At 57.9% G+C, this 19,285-nt stretch overlaps 1 protein-coding gene across 2 annotated transcripts in view; it reads right to left on the bottom strand.

The window, feature by feature from the left end:
- Window positions 1-19,285, bottom strand: part of ZMIZ1 (zinc finger MIZ-type containing 1) — a 233,578-nt gene that overhangs the window by 141,462 nt on the left and 72,831 nt on the right. For both annotated transcript variants that reach the window (XM_059900907.1, XM_059900906.1), the window contains exon 4: window positions 2,599-2,679. The gene's annotated coding sequence lies outside the window, so the exon portion shown is untranslated. The remainder of the gene's footprint in view (window positions 1-2,598; window positions 2,680-19,285) is intronic.

The following is a 19,285-nucleotide window of genomic DNA, read 5'->3' on the forward strand; positions in this document are numbered from 1 at the left end:
GAAAGTTGAACTTGAGGACACCACAGAGACAGTGTGGTTGCCACTGAGGGGCCCGAGCTCTGTTGGCCAGAGTCTGCCTTTCATCAAAGACTGTCCTTTCATCATTAGTTTGGAAAGTGACATAACTAGCCTGTCACCCTGGCTGTCACTCTAAATTACAACAGAACTAGAGAAACAGTGTTCTGTAGCCAGGACCACCTCCTTGACTGATGACAGCTAACAAAGATCCAAGAAAATCATTCATTCATTTACTCACTCAATTGATAAAATATCGACCAGGCAATGACCATGTGCCGGGCACTAGGATGTGGCAGTGAACAAGCACAGTCGTTTAATATTCTTTCCTAGTCTGACACTTGACCTTCGCCCATTTTACAGGCAGCAAAGATGAGTCTGGGGAGAGGCAGCGGCTTGCTTAGAGTCACGCAGGGAGCTGATGCTTAAGGGCAGAGCCTCACACATGATGCTGCAGGCACTGACCATCTGCCAGCCCCGGGAAGAAAGGGAGAAGCCTGCGCGTCCGCCATCCCCACCCCCAGCCGTTTCTAGGACACCGAGGTATTGATTACCACCCTCGCCTTGGAGTGGTTTTCTTTCCTTTTCTTTTTTTCCACCAAGCCTTTCTGTTCCTCCTTTTTCTTCTTTTAAAAGAATAAACTCCAAGCCGCTCCTATGATTAATTACCAGCTGCCTAATGCTCCTCCACCAGCAATTTCTGGAAAGGGAATGAATTACCTTGAAAAACATCCGAAAAGAGAACCCACCGTGAAGGAGAATTTCAAAGGTTACCTCACAATGAACAGCGGGTTCCCCTAGCCTTATGGAGTTGCAGGCAAGCCCTCAGGGGAGGGGCAGGCCACCAGCCTTCGGGGGCCACCCACCGGCTCCTGCGGGCAGCCGGGCTTGGAGGGCTGGCCAAAGGCCGCCCGGTAGAAATGGGGGTTGTTTCCTGAGCACCTTACCTTGAGCCTGCCCTGTGGCTCCACCCCTGGTCTCTAAAGCATCGTGGGCTGCTTAATTCCAAGGTACCTCTCCCGGTTCAAATCCCCACTCCACCACATACAGCTCTATGGGTTTCTTAACCACGATGAGCCTCTGGAGAATAAGGCATTCAACATACCTCCTCGTGGGATTACTGTGTGGAGAAATATGTATTTAAGGAGCCTAGTGCCTGGTACACAGCCGACTCTCACCAAGCTGCAACACTTAAAATATTCCAGGCTTCTAAGTATCCTCATAACAGCCCTCTCAGCAACGTTGGTATGATTATCCTCATTTTCAGATGAGAATGCTCACAAAAGTGAAAGGACTTGCCCAAGGTCGTGCAGCTGATAGGAGGAAGTCAGGATTTCCTACAGCAGGAAGGGAGATCAAGGCCTGCTCCCTGGTTCCAGAGTCTGGCTGAAGCGTAGAGGATCCCCAGGGCTCGCCTGGCCCTGCCTGTGGGTACCTGGGAGCACTGGGGCCTCAGGAGAGATGCTGAGGGCAGCAGGGAGACGATCGGGCAGGGCCTCACGTCAGGACGAAGACTCGGGCTCCCCTGGCTGGGCCCCAGAGCCTTGGGACAAAAGGCCCTGGCCCAAGTCAGCATTTCTGTGACAGCCTCTCATCTCTGGGTTGGGAGCCACAGAGTAAAGAGGCATTACACGGGTTGCCCTCTGGCACAGGGCCAAGTGTCATCAACCCTGAAATGCCACTCTGGGATGAGACACACTGGTGTCCGGGCCTGAGGCAGGCCCGGGAGGCGCAGCTCGGGACCTTCGGGCTCCAGCTGCTCCGGGGAGTTCCCTGCGGGGCCCAAGCCTCCTCCCTCATCAGGCTGGACGACCACTTGGTCTCTATCCCGGCATTGGTGGGCCCTCAGGGAGGAGGGATGGTGGGAACTGAGGTATGCAAGAAGAAGGAAGGGGCCCTACATTGCTGAGGAAAATGACAGGTCCAGAGTGTTTACTGTGTGCCAGCTGTGCCAGTGCACCTGTGGGCGCCGGTGCTGTGATCCCAATCCCTCTTTTACAGACAGGTAAACCAAGGCACAAAGAAACCGCACAAGGTCATGGTGGACGAGTGGCCGGGCCAGGATTTGCACGCAGGCACTCTGACCCCAGAGCCCAGAGGCTTGTGAGTGCTCAGGTGTGCGCCTCAGTGCGACTGTGGGAGAGAATGGGGTGGGCCAGCCACAGCACCCAGCCCAGCAAACAGGCCTCTCTGCCCACCCAGGCCTCTTCCCGTGTAGCTGCCATGTTGCTTATACTGCATGAAGCCCATGTGCCACGGGCTTGAGTGGTACAGACAGGGCTGCTGTGCCAATGCAGGGGACGCCAAACCTGCCCCTCTTTCTGTGTGCATCTCCCCACCCCTGCCCTGGCAACCACTGTAGAGACAGGCCAGGCCTAAGAGGCCCCTCGAGGCCCGTCTGGGGGCCGACGAGGTCTCAGTGGGGACGGGGTGGGTGCTGCACCCAATCCCGCCCATGAGGGCTGTGCCACAGACAAAGGCGCAGTGTGCCGGGGCCGGCACCTGTCCCCCACTCAGGACATACTGCCCCTTCCCCAAGCATCCAGGCCAAGCTGCCCCCCCCCAGCCCAGCCGCACACCTACCTCAGTGACCCACGAATCACCAGCGTCCCACGTGCCGGTCAGCAGCTGGCGGCCCCTCTGCCTCACTCCAGCTCCATCCTGCTGCAATGAGAAGGGTGGTCAGGGACCGCTCACAGCAGGGGCCCCAGAAATGACCTGCTGCCGCATCTCCCCACCGCACCCCACCCACACTGTCCACCTGCTGGAACGTTTACTGCCGGCCAAACCATTCGTCCCCACTTGACAGATGGGGAATCTGAAGGATGGAGAGGAAAATGGGCATCATGTTGGGGAACCCTAACACAAACAGGCCCCTGACACCCCACATCTGCCAGCTACTGGCTATGTGATCGTGGATAAGCTCCCGGCCTCTCCAGGTTTCAGTTTTGTCACCTGTTAAATGGGATCACAATGATCTCTCCTAGGGTTTCTGGGAGGCTCTAAGGACATATGGTGACAGAAGCACTTGACATTCGTTCATTCACTCAAGAGACATTGAGCAAACACCCTGAGCTGTGAACAGGACAGTGGTCCCTGACCTGTAGGAACTCTGATAATAGGCAAAGAAGCAAACAATACATAATTACCAGTGATGTCTGCCAGAAAGAACGAGTACAAGGGCGACCGTACACAGCATAAACTCAAGTGTCAGGGGTGTCTCTTTGGGGAAGTAAAGTTGAAGGATGAGCCAGAGAGAGGCAGGCCAAGATGCATGGAACAGTGTTCCAGGCACAGGGAACAGTATATGTGAAGACTCCAAGATAGGGTAAATAGACTGGCTCAGCAGAAGACTTGAGAATGGGCGGTGCGTTGGGTGCGGTAGGGGAGGGAGGGGTGGGGTGAGTGACAGCCAAGAGGCAGGCCTGATCATTGCGAGGGTGGAGGGGAGCCATGAGAGAGTCTGAGCAGCTGAGGGACATGAGCTTAGGTCTAGTTTGAACAGATCCCCATGGCTGCTAGGGAGAAGGGCTTAGAAGGGACAGCAGGAGCCAGGGAAACCCGTGCGGAGGCCGCCCCAGGGGTCTGGGCCAGAGACTGTGGTGCTCAGAGCAGAGGGAACAGAAGGCAGAAGTGGCAGGATCCGCTGGTGCACTGGGTATGTGGGGACCCCAGGCCCCATGCCCCCCATTGCAGCGGGTCCAGCTGCACCATCTCCACAACGTGCCACCAGTGCTCCCCTCTCCTCCCTACCCACTGGGCCCCATGGGAATCCAGGAGGACCAGACCCAGGGGCCTGGCAGGGAGGCTTCTCTGGAGTCCTGGCTGCAGGGTGGGAGCCACAGAGCCCAGAGTTTGAGTCCCAGCTATGAAGGCACCTCGCTGGATGGTTCCGGGTGATCGCCATGCTCCCTGCACCTGCGTGCCCTCCTCTAAGAAACGGGAAACCATGGGACTTCCCTGGTGGTCCAGTGGCTAAGGCTGCATGCTCTGGGTTCGATCCCTGGTCAGGGAACTAGATCCCACGTGCCGCAACTAAGAGTTCGCATGTTGCAATCAAAAGATCCCACACGCGGCAACGAAGATCCTGCATGCTGCAACTAAGACCCAGCGCAGCCAAATAAATAAATAAATACTAAAAAAAAAAAAAAAAAAAGATATGGGAAACCTGCCTACAGGGCTGAGCGCCTCTTGGGATGAGGCCCGTGGCTACAGCAGGAGTGGACGTGCATAATAAGCCACATTAACTGTGGGCTCCCACATGTGTGGGGGTCTGGTGGAGGCCTCAGACCCGCTGTGCAGCAGGCAAGGTCTCCCAGGGAGTGAAGTGGGTGCCTATGGCTTCAATAAAGGGCACCAAGGCCTGGCATTTGAGAGGTGGGCTCAATAATAAAAATGATCTGGTTCAAGCCCTGGTTTCATCCCCTTACCATGTGGCTTTGGACAATTTCTTAAACTTCTCTGTGCCTCTGTTTCCTTATCTGTGGGAGGCAATACAGAGAGAAGGAGGGGTCCTCCCTCTAAGAGTGGTACAGACAGTATAAGGTAACGCGTGTGAGTGCCGGACACGCAGGCAGCTTTCCGGCCATGTCAGCCGAGGCTAAATTACCTTGCAGGAGCTGGTGCTGGCCTCCATGGAGCGCTGGGGTCCTGAGCCCCAGGCTCCCACAGCCTAGCCTGGCACCTCCACCCCACACGGGAAAGAGAATATCTCTGCGTCCTGACTCTTCGACTCTGGCAGTCCCCAAACTCTGCTAGCCATGGGGACACAAACGGCCCTTGACTCTAACTCTCCCATTTCACAGAGGAGGAAAGTGAGGCCTGGAGAGAGCAGCACCTGCCCCCGTCCCGGGGTCACGCAGCAAGTCAGTGGCTGGGGGAGAGCTGGAATCAGCCTCCTGCTTCCCCACTGCCCACAGCTCAGGCCTTTCCCAAAGGCAAGCTGGCCGCAGACCCACTGACAAAGAGAAAATAATTATTTTGGCAGCTGAGACAGAAGCCGGAAAGTCCTCGCTCATTCGGTGAGCGACATCCAGGCCCCAAGGAACAACGTCTGCCCATCCTGCCTCGCAGAGGCGCCTGGACTCATGGCGCACGTGCTCGTGCCTCTCTGCCCCCAGCCATCCCCGGTTCTTTGCTGTTGGGCTTGGGCAAAGGGGCAAACAGACCAGAGAGGGGAAGGAACTTGTCCAAGGTCATACAGCAAGGGCACCACACAGAGGGGGCACCAGGATATGAACTCCCCTGGTTGGGGACTGACCCTTTTTCCCCATAAACCTGTATTGGACCCCAACCCGGGAAGGAGAAAGGACCAGGAGCTCGCCTTGATTGGGTCCACGTTGGGGGTTATGCCTGGGATATTCCTTTAGCCCTCGGTGAAATGCTATGAGGTCGAAACTAAAGAGCACCCCCAATTTACACACGAGGCCTAGAGAGCTTCTATAGCTTCCTAAGGTCATGCAGGTAGTAAGGAGCGAATAAGTAATAGGAACAGAGCCCGGACATGAGCGGGTGGTCTGCCGACACTCGGACTCTGCCACTACCAGGTGACCAGCCGGGGAGCCCACACCCTGCCCAGCTGGCACTGGGCACCCGGGCTCCGTTGACCCTGTGCTGGGCCTCACTCACACTGGCTGCTCAAACAGGTTGGGGTGGAGGTGAGGGAGCTCAGGCCCAGGTAGGGCTGTGAACACAGAGGTGAAATAATCCATCTCCATCCCCGGCCCCCTGGGTGCCCTTAGGTGGGCCTCACAGCCTGTAAGGGTCTGGCCACCTGGTGAGACCAGGGAGAGGTGTCCCATGTCTGCTCCCAGCCTGAGCAGACCACAACCATAAAGGACATGGATCCACGCAGGTAAGTGTTCTCTGCTTAAAGGGCCCTCGGTGCCATGGGGCGGTGCACAGCCTGAGACTCAGGGCCCAGGGGGGTGGTAGGGCCCACCCAGGCTCCCAGAGGGATAGGTGCCCCACTGCCCAAAGGGCTCTCCTGGGCATCCTCAGCTCAGGACTCTCACTCCGGGTTGGGTGAAGGGGACACCCTGACCACAGGGCCGCTTCTGGCTGCGAGGGCAGGAAGGGGCAGAAGACGCGGTGTGCAGATCACAGGTTGAAACGTGCTTTCACTCTCATCGCGTATCTGGCGCTCTCGGGGGCAGGGCAGGGCGGGAACGAGTACCCATTTTGCAGAGCAGGACACTGAGCTCCGAGGGAGGGTAGAGTTGCCAGGGGTGTTGCAGCTGGGAAGTGGCAAGGCTGGGTCTGACAGAGGTCACTCAGGGGTGGGGACTGTCCCAGGACCCAGATGGATTCTCCCAGCCACAGTCACCTTCCCACCCCCTCCTCCTCTAATGGATCCCCTGGGTGGAAGGACCCGCCTGGGTGTGGGCTTGGGTGGAGGCACCAGGCCAAGCTGACTGGGGCTGGGGCTGGCCCAGAGAGATGCAGGGCTGACTAGGGATTCTTGGAGGACAGAGGCGCCCGTGCCACAGGGTGTCCAGGATGTGGGGCATCATGAGGGCTCTGTGCCCTTGGCTAAGTGACCAGTTGTTCTCTAAGCCGCCAAGGGTTGGGAGCCCACATTCTGGCCTGGAGCCCGGCCCTGTCCTCAGTGGTGAGGTCGAGGGCAAGGGTGGGTAGAGCTGGGTTTGAATCCCTGCTCTGCCGTTTAATGCTGGGTGACCTTGAGCAAGTCACTTGGCATCTCTGACCATCTCCTCTCTAAACAGGCACTCGCTGCCCCTCCAGATACTCACCCACCAGGAGAGGCTTCAGGCTGACCTTGTAGAGCCTGATGGTAGCCAGAGCACTGACCTATCCCCAGGCCTCTGGGCGAGGGGACTGGACTGCCCCGCTGTGGTCGCAGGGCAGGGGACCACACGAGTGGCACTGCTGAGCTGAAGTTCAGGGCTCTTGTCATCTGCTGCTAATCACACACACGTGCCCCTCATGCCCTGGTGGCTGTGAGGGTTTAACGAGACACGGGTGTGTAGATGCAGGTGCCACGCAAGAACAGGTCAGCGAATGGTGACTGTTAAAGTCTGGGAGAGGGTTAACTGTCAAGGTCATAAGTGGTCAAGTGGGGACCAGAACACGGTCATGTGGGCACCCACCCAAACCGGATCCAACCTGCTGCTCCACGGGCTGAACTGATTGACCTGAACTGGCTCTCACGTGGGGCCGATCCTCCTCACCTGAGCTGGACCAGGCAGCTCTGCCTACCCCCGCTTTACAGATGGGCCGAACAGCTGCTGGTTCAGGGGCCCTGCACGGGCAGGGTGGCCTCAGACCCAGCTCCCAGGCTCGCCTGGGCTCCTTCACCTCAAAGACCCACCCAGGGAAGCATCCCCTTACATGACCCTGGGAACAGGCCCCCCGTCCTACCCTGGCAGCCAGTGCTGGCTCCAGGAGCAAGGCAAATATTTACCCCGATGGTTATCCAAACCAGGCAGGCTGTCCCGCCTCCCACATTCCTGGAATACATGTTCTCTGACCTCACCAAGCTGGGGGAATCCAGACATGGGGAAGAGACAGAGATAACCAGTCACCCAGTTTTAATTGGGCCTATGTGGAAACCAAGGCCTGATGGCCAGGAGGAAAAAGGCAACTCTGAATTGTCTAACTACTCACCCACTAGGGGAGGCCCCAGGCTGACCTTGTAGAGCAGAACACTGGCCAGAACACCGACCTACCCACAAGCCACTGGGGCAGGGAGCTGGACCACCCCGTGTGGTGTGGTGGGCAGGGGCTACACCAATGCCACCTCTTGGCCTGCAGTTCAGGGCTGTCACCAGGCCTCAGATCCTCATACCTGCTGCCAGTAACACACATACACACACACACCCATTGTGCTCAAGATGTGACAAACCCGGCAGATTCCCCCGCCTGCCAGGGCCCTTCCTCAACAGCCCCAGAAGCTCTCACTGCCTCACTCCATCTTCAGCACGATCCTGTCACCAGGGAACTGCAAGACCTGTTTTATAGACGAAGAAACTTTGCAGCAGATACCAGTGGTCACGCAGCTGGAAGTGGTAGAACGTGCACTGTCTTATTACCCCAAACCACGCCTTCAACAGCTCTGTGGTCCCAGCTCTGCCCATCGGAACCCTGTCCATCCTCCAATGCCCAAAGGACCGCCTACACCATGCTGCCTTCCCTGATAGTTCTCCCAAGTGAGCTGTCCCTGCCCAGAACTTCCAGACATTTGGACGGTGTTTCTTTCTCCTTGCAAAATTAAAACTGGGTGCCTGGTTATCTCCAGCTGTGAGACCCTCATACTCACTCCAGGGACAGCGGGGTTGAGCACAGAGGCTTGGGCGGCCCTGAGTGCTCAGGGGAGGCCTGAAATCCTGAGTCTTTTCCCCAAAGGACAGCAGCTGCAGGTGGCCTCAAGGAAAAGATAAGTAAACAGACCTAGGAAGCTGGTGGCTTGGGGTCTGGGGAAACTCCTGGCCAGGGCTGCCTGAGAATCACAAACTACCCTTGGTTCAATAATCCTGTATGTCTTCACTTCTGCTGAGAATATTCTGACTGTTCTGACAGCCTGCCCACACCCAGGCCCAGGAAGCCCAGTGCGTCTTGTCTGGCCCTGCCCTGCAGGTCCTTGCTGCATGCCCCTCTTTGCGTGCCCCTCGGCTTCCCGCCTCCCTCTCTCCTGCATGGAAACTTCGCAAGTGACTGGGGCAGGGCAGACTGGCAGGTTCTGCTGAATGAAGTGTATGCCTGACAAGTCTGCTGCTGGGCCCTCAGGGATGCCTCCAGGTGGGAAAAGCTCTGGTGGTCAGGAGACGCCCAGCACAAACCTGGGGCCACACCTGGCACCGCGGGACGGAAGCAGAGGGTGTTGGGAAAGGTAGGGGCTTCCAAAACCTCTCTGCCCACCTAACATCTCTGAGACTTGGTTTCCTCATTTGGAAAATGGGGGCTATAAACGGACTTTTAGGGGTTGTTCCTTCATGTTTTTTTCTTTTTTCTTTAACATCTTTATTGTTATTGGAGTATAATTGCTTTACAATGGTGTGTTAGTTTCTGCTGTATAACAAAGTGAATCAGCTATACATATACATATATCCCCATATCTCCTCCCTCTTGCGTCTCCCCCCCACCCTCCCTATCCCACCCCTCTAGGTGGTCACAAAGCACTGAACTGATCTCCCTGTGCTATGCGGCTGCTTCTCCCTAGCTATCTATTTTACATTTGGTAGTATCCATGCCACTCTGTCACTTTGTCCCAGCTTACCCTTCCCCCTACCCGTGTCCTCAAGTCCACTCTCTACATCTGTGCCTTTATTCCTGTCCTGCCCCTAGGTTCTTCAGAACCTTTTTTTTTTTTTTAGATTCCATATATACGTGTTAGCATACGGTATTTGTTTTTCTCTTTCTGACTTACTTCACTCTGTATGACAGACTCTAGGTCCATCCACCTCACTACAAATAACTCAATTTTGTTTCTTTTTATGGCTGAGTAATATTCCATTGTATATATGTGCCACATCTTCTTTATCCATTCATCTGTCGATGGACACTTAGGTTGCTTCCCCTTCATGTCTGTTTATGCCATCCATCCATTCATTCATTTCCTTCTCCCGACAGCTAATGACACTGCCTACTTTGTGCCAGAGAAGGAAGAGAAGGAGAAGGGAAAAGAGTAGGAGTGGATGGGTGGGGAGAGGAGGGCACGGTCAAAGGCCAACTTCTCCAGCCTGGATGCTTCCCAAGGGTGTTTGCACACTGTCTAATGCGAGGCGGGCAAGACACAGAGTAATTCTAGGACAGAGTGCTGGAGGGCAGCAAAACGGCGTGTCGAGGGCATCATGCTCTTGAGAAGAGTCTCTCAGGCAGGAGGGCACCCCTCCTGGGCAAAGGCCCAGAGGCTTGTCAGGAGAAAAGCCTCAGACTGAAGAGAAAATGATAGGTGAAATCAGGAGCAGGGGACAGCTGCGTTCAAGGGCACATGCAGACACATCCCCGGCGAACCCGCCAAAGCTTCACCCAGAGCCCAATCCCAATTTGCTGTGTTTTCAAGGCCAGGCTGGAGTGGCACCTCCTCGGGAGAGCCCTATCAGAGGGGAAAGTCCTCGCTCTCTCCACGAGCACCACCCAGGCCCCGAGGAACGATGTTCACCCAACCTGCCTCTCAGAGGCGCTCCGGCTCATGGCGCACGTGTGTGCCGAGCCACCCAGCCTCTTGATGTCGGGCTTGCGCAATGGGGCAAACTGAGACCAGACAGAAGTTGGCTGTGACTCGTGGCTCACTCCTGCTGGAGGAAGAGGGAAGGGGCTCTCTTCTTTCCAAGCCATCAAATGAACAATTTCTCCTCTAATCAAAGGGAGAGGTACAACATGGACTAAGGGCACATAATGTGGCTCTAGATTCTGACACAACAGAATGTGTGTGTACAGTGGCTCTGCTATCCACTGAGCTGTGATGCTGGGCAAGAAACTTAGCCTCTCTGGGCCTCAGATTCCTCATCTGTAAAATGGGGATAATGAGTCCCTCCTCTCACAGAGTTGTAAGGACTTAACAAGATTATGCCCACACTGCACTTGCACAGGAAGTGCTTGGTAAACAGGGACTGTCACTGTTCTCACTGGCTCAGGTTTGCTGCCAAGTGCAGACTTGGGGTCTTGCTGGGGAGGGAGGCACTGGATCTCTTACCAAAAAGATGGAGAAAGATCCTGAGAAGATGAATCCTGGCTTCAGGCCCCTTCTGAGGCTGACTCAAGAGCCAGCCTGGTGGGTCTGTTCCCCAGAGATAGGCTTCCTGAGATTCACACCTGCTCCCAGGAGGGGGGCCCCCAATCCCTCCGCACAGAACGGCCAAACGTGTTGAGCATCCTCTAGGTACAAGCTCCGTGCCAGGGGCTGTCTTCCACACCCACCATGTCATCAGGCCCCACGGGTGGGCATAGCCTCACCCTTCCCAGGGGCCAGGGTCTTGCCCAGAGGGGCACCTGGCTGGGGCTGGCCAAACCAGGGCCCCTGCCACCCACCTGGGTGCTTGCCACTCCCAATGCCGATGATTTAAACGGAATTTTCTGCCAGTGGCCCCTCTTATGGGCTTTGTCTCTTGCCCCTGCCCACTCTGCTTAGGGTGGCAGGGCCCTGTGCTGCCCATCTCAACCTCACCCCTGTGATACCCTCGATCCCAAATCCCCTGCAGCATTCACTGGGCCTGCAGAGGCGCTTAGAAGAGTCCGTGGAGGTCCTCAGTCTAAACCTGCCACCTTGCAGAGGAGGGGACATAAGTTCAGAGAGGGACAGGACGAGAAGCCAGGCCAGCTCTGGTTGGAGGTTAGACTGAGGAGCTGAGGACCCACGCACAAGCCCCCTGTCCCTCCAGGTCTCAGTTTCCTGGTCCGGGCTAACACTGGCTGGAAGACTGGCTGAGCTGACACGACACCCATGGCTGGTGCAGGACTGGGCAGCCCCATCAGCTGTCCGCTCCACAGGGCAGCCTGGACTCCAGGCCCAGGGCAGGCGGGAAGGTCGAGAGGCTGAAGGGCACGGGCACTCCCGACAGCACATGCAAAACGCTAGTACCAAGTGTTCCTGACGATCCCTGTCCTGGGCCAGGGGCCAGCCCCCGGCGGTCACGCTCCCCAAACAGGCATCCCTCTGGGATTCTGGTCACACGTGGGCCAGGCCAGTCTGAAGTGATGGCCAAGGCCCAGATCTACAGATGCCAGACAAAGGAGAGCGCCGTTCTCGCTTGCAGGAGGTAGCGGGTCAGAGCATGGGCACTAACGGCACCCAGGCCTGGATGAAGTCCTACTTCTGTTGCTTGCAAGCCACGTGGCCGCAGCCAAGTCCCTGCACCTCTCCCTGCCTCAGTTTACTCACGGTGCAATGGGGAGGGAGAAGGTTGCACTGGGGTAAGGTTGCCCAACCCCTGGCCCTCGGAGGAGCCAGGCCACGGGAGCTCATGCTATTTGTAGGGACGCCAGCCCTCCCTGCAAGGGCAGCCCAGTTGTGGTCTGCAGGGTCGCTGCTGGGAAGGCTGGGGAAGAAAAGGACTGCAGGGTGTGTTAGTCATCAAACTGCATTCTGCAGCCTGTCCCAAGATGCTCCACTGATGCAGCCGCCCAGGGAAGCTTGACTGGTCCCACCGGATCTTGCTAACACCGAGGGGGGCTCCAAGCCTGTTTTTGGCTCGTACCCTCCCTGACCTGGGCAAGTGCCTCCCGATCCCTTGAAGCCTCCATCTGCCATCTGTAAAGTGGCATTAGTGCCTGTCTAATGTCCTGGGTTGCTGGGAGGAGTCTAGGAGATGGAGGATGGGGCCAGGTCCGGAGATGGGCTATGAGGAGGTTCCCTGTTCTGTTCACTGCCTACCTTGGCTGCTCCTGCCTTCCTGGGCAGCCCCAGGGCCCAGCCCTGCCTGAGCCATCACACACCCAGAGAGCGTCCCAGGGCCCCTGCCAGGAGGCACTGAGGACTCCTAGGTGCTTCCCAGCTGAGGCCGTCAGGACCAGCCTACGATGCCCCTCCTTCTCCCGTGAGGCTGAGGTCTCTGTGCGTTCTTTAAGAAAGGGGCTCCCTCGGCCCAGCAACTTGGTGGGATTCTTGGGGGAGCCACCCCCCACCTGCCCATCAATCCTTGGGACTGACAGAAGCTGCCCTCTGGGACTGGACCCCTGGACAGGCCAAGGCCAGCCCCACAATGGTGTCTCCTTCCTGTCGCCCACAGCACCCAGCACAGGACCTGCCCCCAGAATGTTTGAGCAGTGATGAATGGATGAATGAATGAGCAGTGATGGGAGGGGTGGTGTGAAAACAGATTTAGATCAGAGAACACAGCAGCTGACACTTGCACAGTGCTCACCACATCCATCCTCGGCCCGGCTCTAAGAGGCACTGGCTACGCCGGTTAACCCATTAGTCCCCATGGCGATTCTATAAAGCGGTAAGGTCCTCCCCATTTCACAGATGAGGAAACTGAGGCTCAGAGACAAGAAGTCACTTGCCCATGGTGTTAGAAAGTGGCAGAGCTAGATCCAGTGCAGGCCCTGGGCTCCAGAATCCACACGCTGGTCCACGGTGCTGCCTGGGGCAGGGGCCCTGGGGAGGGTGGAGAGAGCAGGCCGGAGGTTCCCGCCCAGGCTCCAGGCCCTGCCCCAGGGATTTAAGTGGTCTGGGGTGCGCTATCTTTCAAAGCTGCCCTGGATCTCATGTACAGCAAGAGCTGAGAAACCCTGGGCAGCCCCACCCTCACTCTTCAAATGGTGGCTCAGGCAGGGAGGGGACATGTCCAAGGTCACCCTGAGTGTTGGGGGAGCCTGGGACCTGGAGTCCAGCTCCTCTGACTTCTCCATCGTGGGCTTGGAGCTCTTGGAAATAGCACTGTGGCCCCAGCAGAGCAGCCCACAGGCGCAGACGCGGGTGGGAGAGATGAGGCAGACAGACGCAGGGAAGCCAGAACAGCACGCAGCCACATGACACACAGGCCCAGCAATTCCTGACTCACGGCCACCCATCCCGTGACTCCACCCACCGCCAGTGTCCCCACCCTGGCTCACACTCCACAGCCCGCTGCAACCTCCAGAGTCCCCTCCCATTTAGGACCAGAAAGCCACAGAGGGAGGAAGGAGCAGCGGGGCCCCACCCAGAGCTGGGTGGGAAAGCCAGACAACCCGAGCCGGGGTGTGGTGGGTGGGTGGGGGGGGGTGGACTCCGGGACACGCAGAGGAAGAGGCATAAGCACTGCCCCTGCTCCTCCCTGCCGTGCCCGCACTCCCAGCCTGTGCTGGCCAGCGCCCTGTGGACCACGCGCCCAGGAGGAAAGCTGGCGTTGACACCCACCAGGGGCAACTTCCTTAGCCACGTGACTCCCTTTGCATCGGGGCCCCACACCTGGAAGGGCATGTTAGGTTTTTTTGCTGCCAGGTTCCTCTCCCCAAGGATGCATTACTCCTCTGGCCAAGGACTTCAATGGCTCCCCATTGTCTACGAGGTCAGCTCCAACTCTTCAGCCTCATACTCAAGGCCCCAGCCTGACTCTGACCCATAACGTCTGGGATCCCACCTCGGCACCCTGCCCACATTAATCCTGCTGCCAGGAATGTCCCCGTCCCTGTGGCCTGACTCACTGGGAAGGAAATTCACACCTCCCCTGAGGAGCCGCGGGGGTCAGACACTGTGTTCCCAGACCCTCAAGGACTCCTTACAGCTCCCTATGCCACTGGCTCTGAAAGGCCCATTTGACAGACGTGGAGGCTGAGGCTCAGAGCGGCAACGTGTCCAAGACCACTGGAGGCTGAGTTGTCACCACACAGCGCAGGGGCTTGGGTTGCTTGGACCTATGGTCTTCCCTGTTGCTAACAAGCTTTTAGCTGGTCCACAAGGTCAGGGTGACCCCGAGTCTGTTAGTTAGCTCACCCAATGCCATGGCGACTTGGGTCTGCTCACCTTGGCATCCTGACCCTCTCTTCATCCCCCTTTGGGAACAGGCTGTAACCCCTGATACTGGGCTGGGCTTAGGCTGGGGGTACCTGGTCGGGGGAGGAGGGTCAGAGAAGTTGTGCAGCACAGCGGCCAAGAGCACGGGCTCTGCGGTCAGCTGCCCGGTTCAATCCCAGCGTAACCACCCTGGGCAGATCGATTCACCAGGCTGTGCCTCAGTTTCTTCCTCTGGAAATGGGGACAACAGGAGTAGTGACCTCAGAGATGCTGTCACAGTGAACGTGAATTCCTGTAGATAAAGGATCGGAGCAGCACCTCCACAGAGTGCTACAGAAGTGTTTGCAGCTCTTAGTATCGTTGCCCTGTTCCTCCCTGCACCTTACACTCAACATCACAACCAAAGGAAAACTGAAATCCTCAGAGCACCTACCAGGAGGGAGGAGGAGGGCTGGAGAGCGGCAGGAGAATCTGCCCCTCGGCACTGCACCCTCCCCAGCTTTCGGCCCACAAGCTGCCACCCTGGCCCATCTGCCTGAGCAGGGCAGAGCAGAGAGAGCTGGCATGTTCCACCTCTCAGGTCCTGGGAGGAGGGAGGAGGGAGGAGGGAGGGCTCCTGCCCAGGCACAGATGCCCAGCTTGCCCCTGTGTCGCCAGTGGGATGACCCAGAGAGGGGTGATGCCAGCATCACTACCCCCATCGCCCATGGCGACACTGGCAGCCACTCACGTGTCACTCCCTGCTTGGGGGCCATCACAGACACTGTTCCCCACTGGGCTGGATATAGAGATATCTGAGACGCACTGGGGGTGGGGGGGATCTGGGGCAGTTAACCCCAAACCTGGTTGTCCTTATAGGGTATAGATTCATCCTACCTCCAAACCCTTTATCCCCTGGGATGCTCATAGCTGGGCAAAGCTTCTTCCTCTCCCCTTTCTACCGATGGGGCCCAGAGTGGGTGAGTGACTAGCCCACGTGCACCAGCAAGCTGGTGGTGGATCCCAGACAAAAACCCTGCTCTCCAGGCTCCCAGGCCTGGCCCCACTATGAGGTTTCTCTTGCCAGGCCCCTAAAGGTGACCGATCATCTAGGAGAAGATAAGTCACCAGCATGTGTGGGTGAGGGACGGTCAGGGACCCAGAGCTTCCACCAACGTGAGGCCCTGGGAGGGGGTGAAAACAGGTCAGAGGCAGGGCAGCCGCGAGCCTGAGGTCCAGCTTCCTTTCTCAAGAGGGCATGATTCCTGGCAGCAGCTCCCACGGGAAACAGTAGAAGCGCCACCCGCGGGAAACACGGGGTGGGACAAAGGGGGTGCCGGGCAGGGTTTCCTGTTGGGTGGGTGACCTGTGTGCCTGTGGCCCTGGGACCAGGCCAGGGCTGGGTTTCGCCTCATCCCTGGCTCAGGCCCAGGCCACCCTGAGTCCCATCCTCCAGGCCTGCCCTGGCTTCCTGTCTCACTGGCCCCGCCCAGACCAGGAGAGAGCAGGGCCCTGTGGAGGCTTCCTCAGAAGCACCAAACTTTTCTGGGGCAGGAGTGGGCAGCTGCCCTGGCCTCTTCAGTGGCCTTTGGCCTCTGACCTCTAGACCTCCAGCTATTTGTTTTCTAGCAAGAGGCCTTGACAAAAAAGCACTACTGGGTTTTATTCTGTGCCAGAACTTCAGGCACAGCTGAGTAGAGGCTGTAGGAATCAGCCCTTCCCTGGGGATCAGATCACTGTCTTCCCCCACTTCGGGCAGAGTCACTTTCAAGGAGCCATGCCGAAGCGACCAGGACAAGGGGAGAAGCTGAACAAGGATGGATCTCAGGCCTCAAAGGCAGAACTTCCCAGGGGTCAAAGACGAGGGACAGTGTGGTACCTCTGCAGAAGCTGTGGCATCCCAGCCGGGCAGGGTAGTCCCCACGCCAGGGACAATGTGATGTCAAACCATGGGAGCAGCACCCAGAGCAAGACACTTTCATCCCCCCACCCCAGTTTTGGATGCCTGGATCCTTAAAAGTGTCAGGTTCTGGGTGGGATGGGAACTCGGTCCAGGGGCTGTGGGACCACCCATGGTCTCCTGGTGAACCCAACCCATTCCGTGTGCCTCAGGAGCTGGGGACTCACCTGTCCACAGGAGAGGATGTGGTGGGAAAGGAGAAGTTAGTGGCCTGGCCCAGTGAGGGGGAAGAGGTTTGAACAAAGGCCCTCAGCCCAGGGCACAGGCTATGGGAGAAGCACCTCAGGTCTCTCTCAAGGTTGCTCGGCAAACCGGCGACTCAGAAAGCAAACAGGCCAGAAAGTGCGGAGGGCCCACCATGGACAAAGGCCTCTTGTAGCTCAGTGTTGGGGAGGAGCGCGAACAGGAGGTGGTCTGGGCTGACTGGGGCTGGGCCTTGCCTGAGATCACCCTGGGGACAGGAATGGAGCTGGGATCCAGGTCTCCTGCTTGCTCCGTGGGCAGCCCAAGGGCCTCCCCAGGGGCTGTGCTGGGGAGGTGGGACTGCTCACTCGGGCAGGGGCTGACTTTGGCCTCACCTCGGCTGCCCAACGCAGGACACTGATGACGTGTCCACACTAGTCCAATCAAACAGGCCCTGATGGGGCTGTCTGCGGGCCCAGCCGGATGCTCTTCCTGGAAGCAGTGAAGCTTGGGAGGGACTAGGTCAAGGAGGCTAAAGCCTCAGGTCTGTGGGCCTGAGGTGGGCAGGGTAGAAGACAAGCCAGACTACAGCCTGGTGGGCGGCCAGGGCACCAGTTACCAGGGAGAGTTACTGAGACAGCGATGGGGCAGTAGTGAGCCTCCTGACCCTGGGGGCATGCAAGCTGAGGCTGGAGATACACAGGCTTTAGAACCACCCCTGGCCAGAATCCACATTCAGTCATGGGTGGCAGGATGGCTGGCCTGTGTCACCAGCTCAACCAGTGGCCACTCCACCTCCATCCCTTTTCTGGATTGGAATTTTCCAGCTGTATCAGAATGGCCTTGAGCTCATTAGCCCATGGGACCCTTACAGGTTGAACACCCCCAAATCCTATCACAACAGAGACAAGGTCCGACAATGCTCTGTGTGGCCCTGATGGCAGCTCTCTGTGCCCCTCATCCCGGGCACCTAGTAGAATCGGCCTCAGTCCATCCAGGGAAAGTATGCCTAAGCTTCCCCAGAACCTAGGGCAGCCTGTGGGGTCAGTCACACCCTGATCCCCACCCAATGGCTGCCTCTCCCTGGGCCTCAGCCCACCCTGAGACGTTGCTGATGCCAGCTTGGCAGTGAGCATCTCCAGGGCCAGGAATGTGCTTTGTATTGAGCACAGACCTGGCACAGACTTGGTTGCCAGGAAATGTTTGTCAAAGGAAGGAGAGACAGAAGCAGCAGGGAGGAAGGGAGATAAACAGACACTTGAACCTAGGCGGGCTCTCAAAAGCACTGCCCCCAAGGCCACCATAGCCCTCCTCCTCCTCCAGGACCTGGGGGACTGTGCCTTCTATAGCTAAGACACAGCGCTCAGGTCAGGTAAACATGGAGGAAGGCCGAGGGAGGCCCTACTCAGGGCATTCCCTTGGGCTCTGCTGCCTGGTTGGGCTCGGAGAAGGCCCTCAGATGTCCAGGCTCAGGGCCTCTGCACTCTGCCCCCATCTGCTCTGGAAGCCTGGCTCTGACTCCAGCCTCTCTGGAGGACAGGGACCCTCGCCCCAGCTGCTTGGCCCCCGAGGGACTCAGTGATGTCTCTCAGCTCCCCCGAGGTCCCCTGCCCAACGCTGAGGTTTCATCCTCCTGGAGTGGCAGTGTGGTGGGACATGGCTGCCTCATGACATGAGCACAGGGTCTTTGCAATGAAAGGTGATCCTGTCCATCCAACAGGAGGAAAATATGTCACAGGTATGGAGGTCCAGAGAGGTTCTGGAAGACCTGGTGTACGGACAACCCTACCCCCTTGCCTAGCCCAGGTCCCGGCACACAGTAGGTGCTTAATACCTATCTGCTGAATTAACCAATGGCTTGCTGGATGCATGACAATGGGCTGACCTGGGCTCTCCTGCTGAGGGGCGAGGACTCAGCAACACGCTCTAGGGGACATCACAGGGGCTGCTGCATCCACATGTGTCCCTCTTTGGCCTTTTTGAGTTGCTCCTGGACAGAGGATGCCCTCCCTGTTTCAGGGCTGGGCGTGTTCTCTGTAGTCAGCTAGCCCAATATCTTTTCTTGACAGATGGAGGTAGGGGAGGTCCAGGGAGGGTAGGGGGTCAGAAGCAGTGGCCATTCCCCAGGCTAGGCCTCCCCACGCCAAATCCAGAGGCCCGAGAACTCCAGGACCTGGCTCAGGGCTGCCCTCTGTCCACTGCCCCTACCAGTGTGGCCCCCTCCCCTGGCTCCCTGGCTCAGCCTCCTGGCTGCAGCTGGCCTGAACTGCTTACTTAGACAAACAGGGAAGGCAGCCACGTGACTGGTTAAGGTTTCCTGGACCAGGGACACACACACACACACACACACACACACACACACACACACACACACACACAGAGCCACTTGCGGCAGGTCAGGTGATCATGCGGCCCAGCAGGCCAGGACTGGGCCAGCTCAGGTTTCCCTGTGTCTGAAGGACAAGGGACCGGGCCTGCCTTTCTTCACCCAGAAGAATGCCTTCTCCAAACACTTGTTTTCTGCTTCCTGGACGAGTCAGGGACGTGCTGGATGGGAATAGAGCAGGGGGGGAGGAGGGGAGAGAAGGAGGGGCAGCGCCCAGCCCTCGGCCTTGTCTGGTGTTTTCCTTCCGCCCTCCCCACCCAGAGGGCAGATGCCTGCTGGGAAACTGTGGCCGCCCAGCTGCTGCCGGCAGGGAGAATCCCAAAGCCCAGCGCTGGGTGTAGGGCAGGAGGGGAGCCGGGGCTCAGAG

This window comes from Balaenoptera ricei, chromosome 16 (assembly GCF_028023285.1).
Source record: "Balaenoptera ricei isolate mBalRic1 chromosome 16, mBalRic1.hap2, whole genome shotgun sequence".
In the NCBI taxonomy this organism is placed as follows: domain Eukaryota; kingdom Metazoa; phylum Chordata; class Mammalia; order Artiodactyla; family Balaenopteridae; genus Balaenoptera; species Balaenoptera ricei.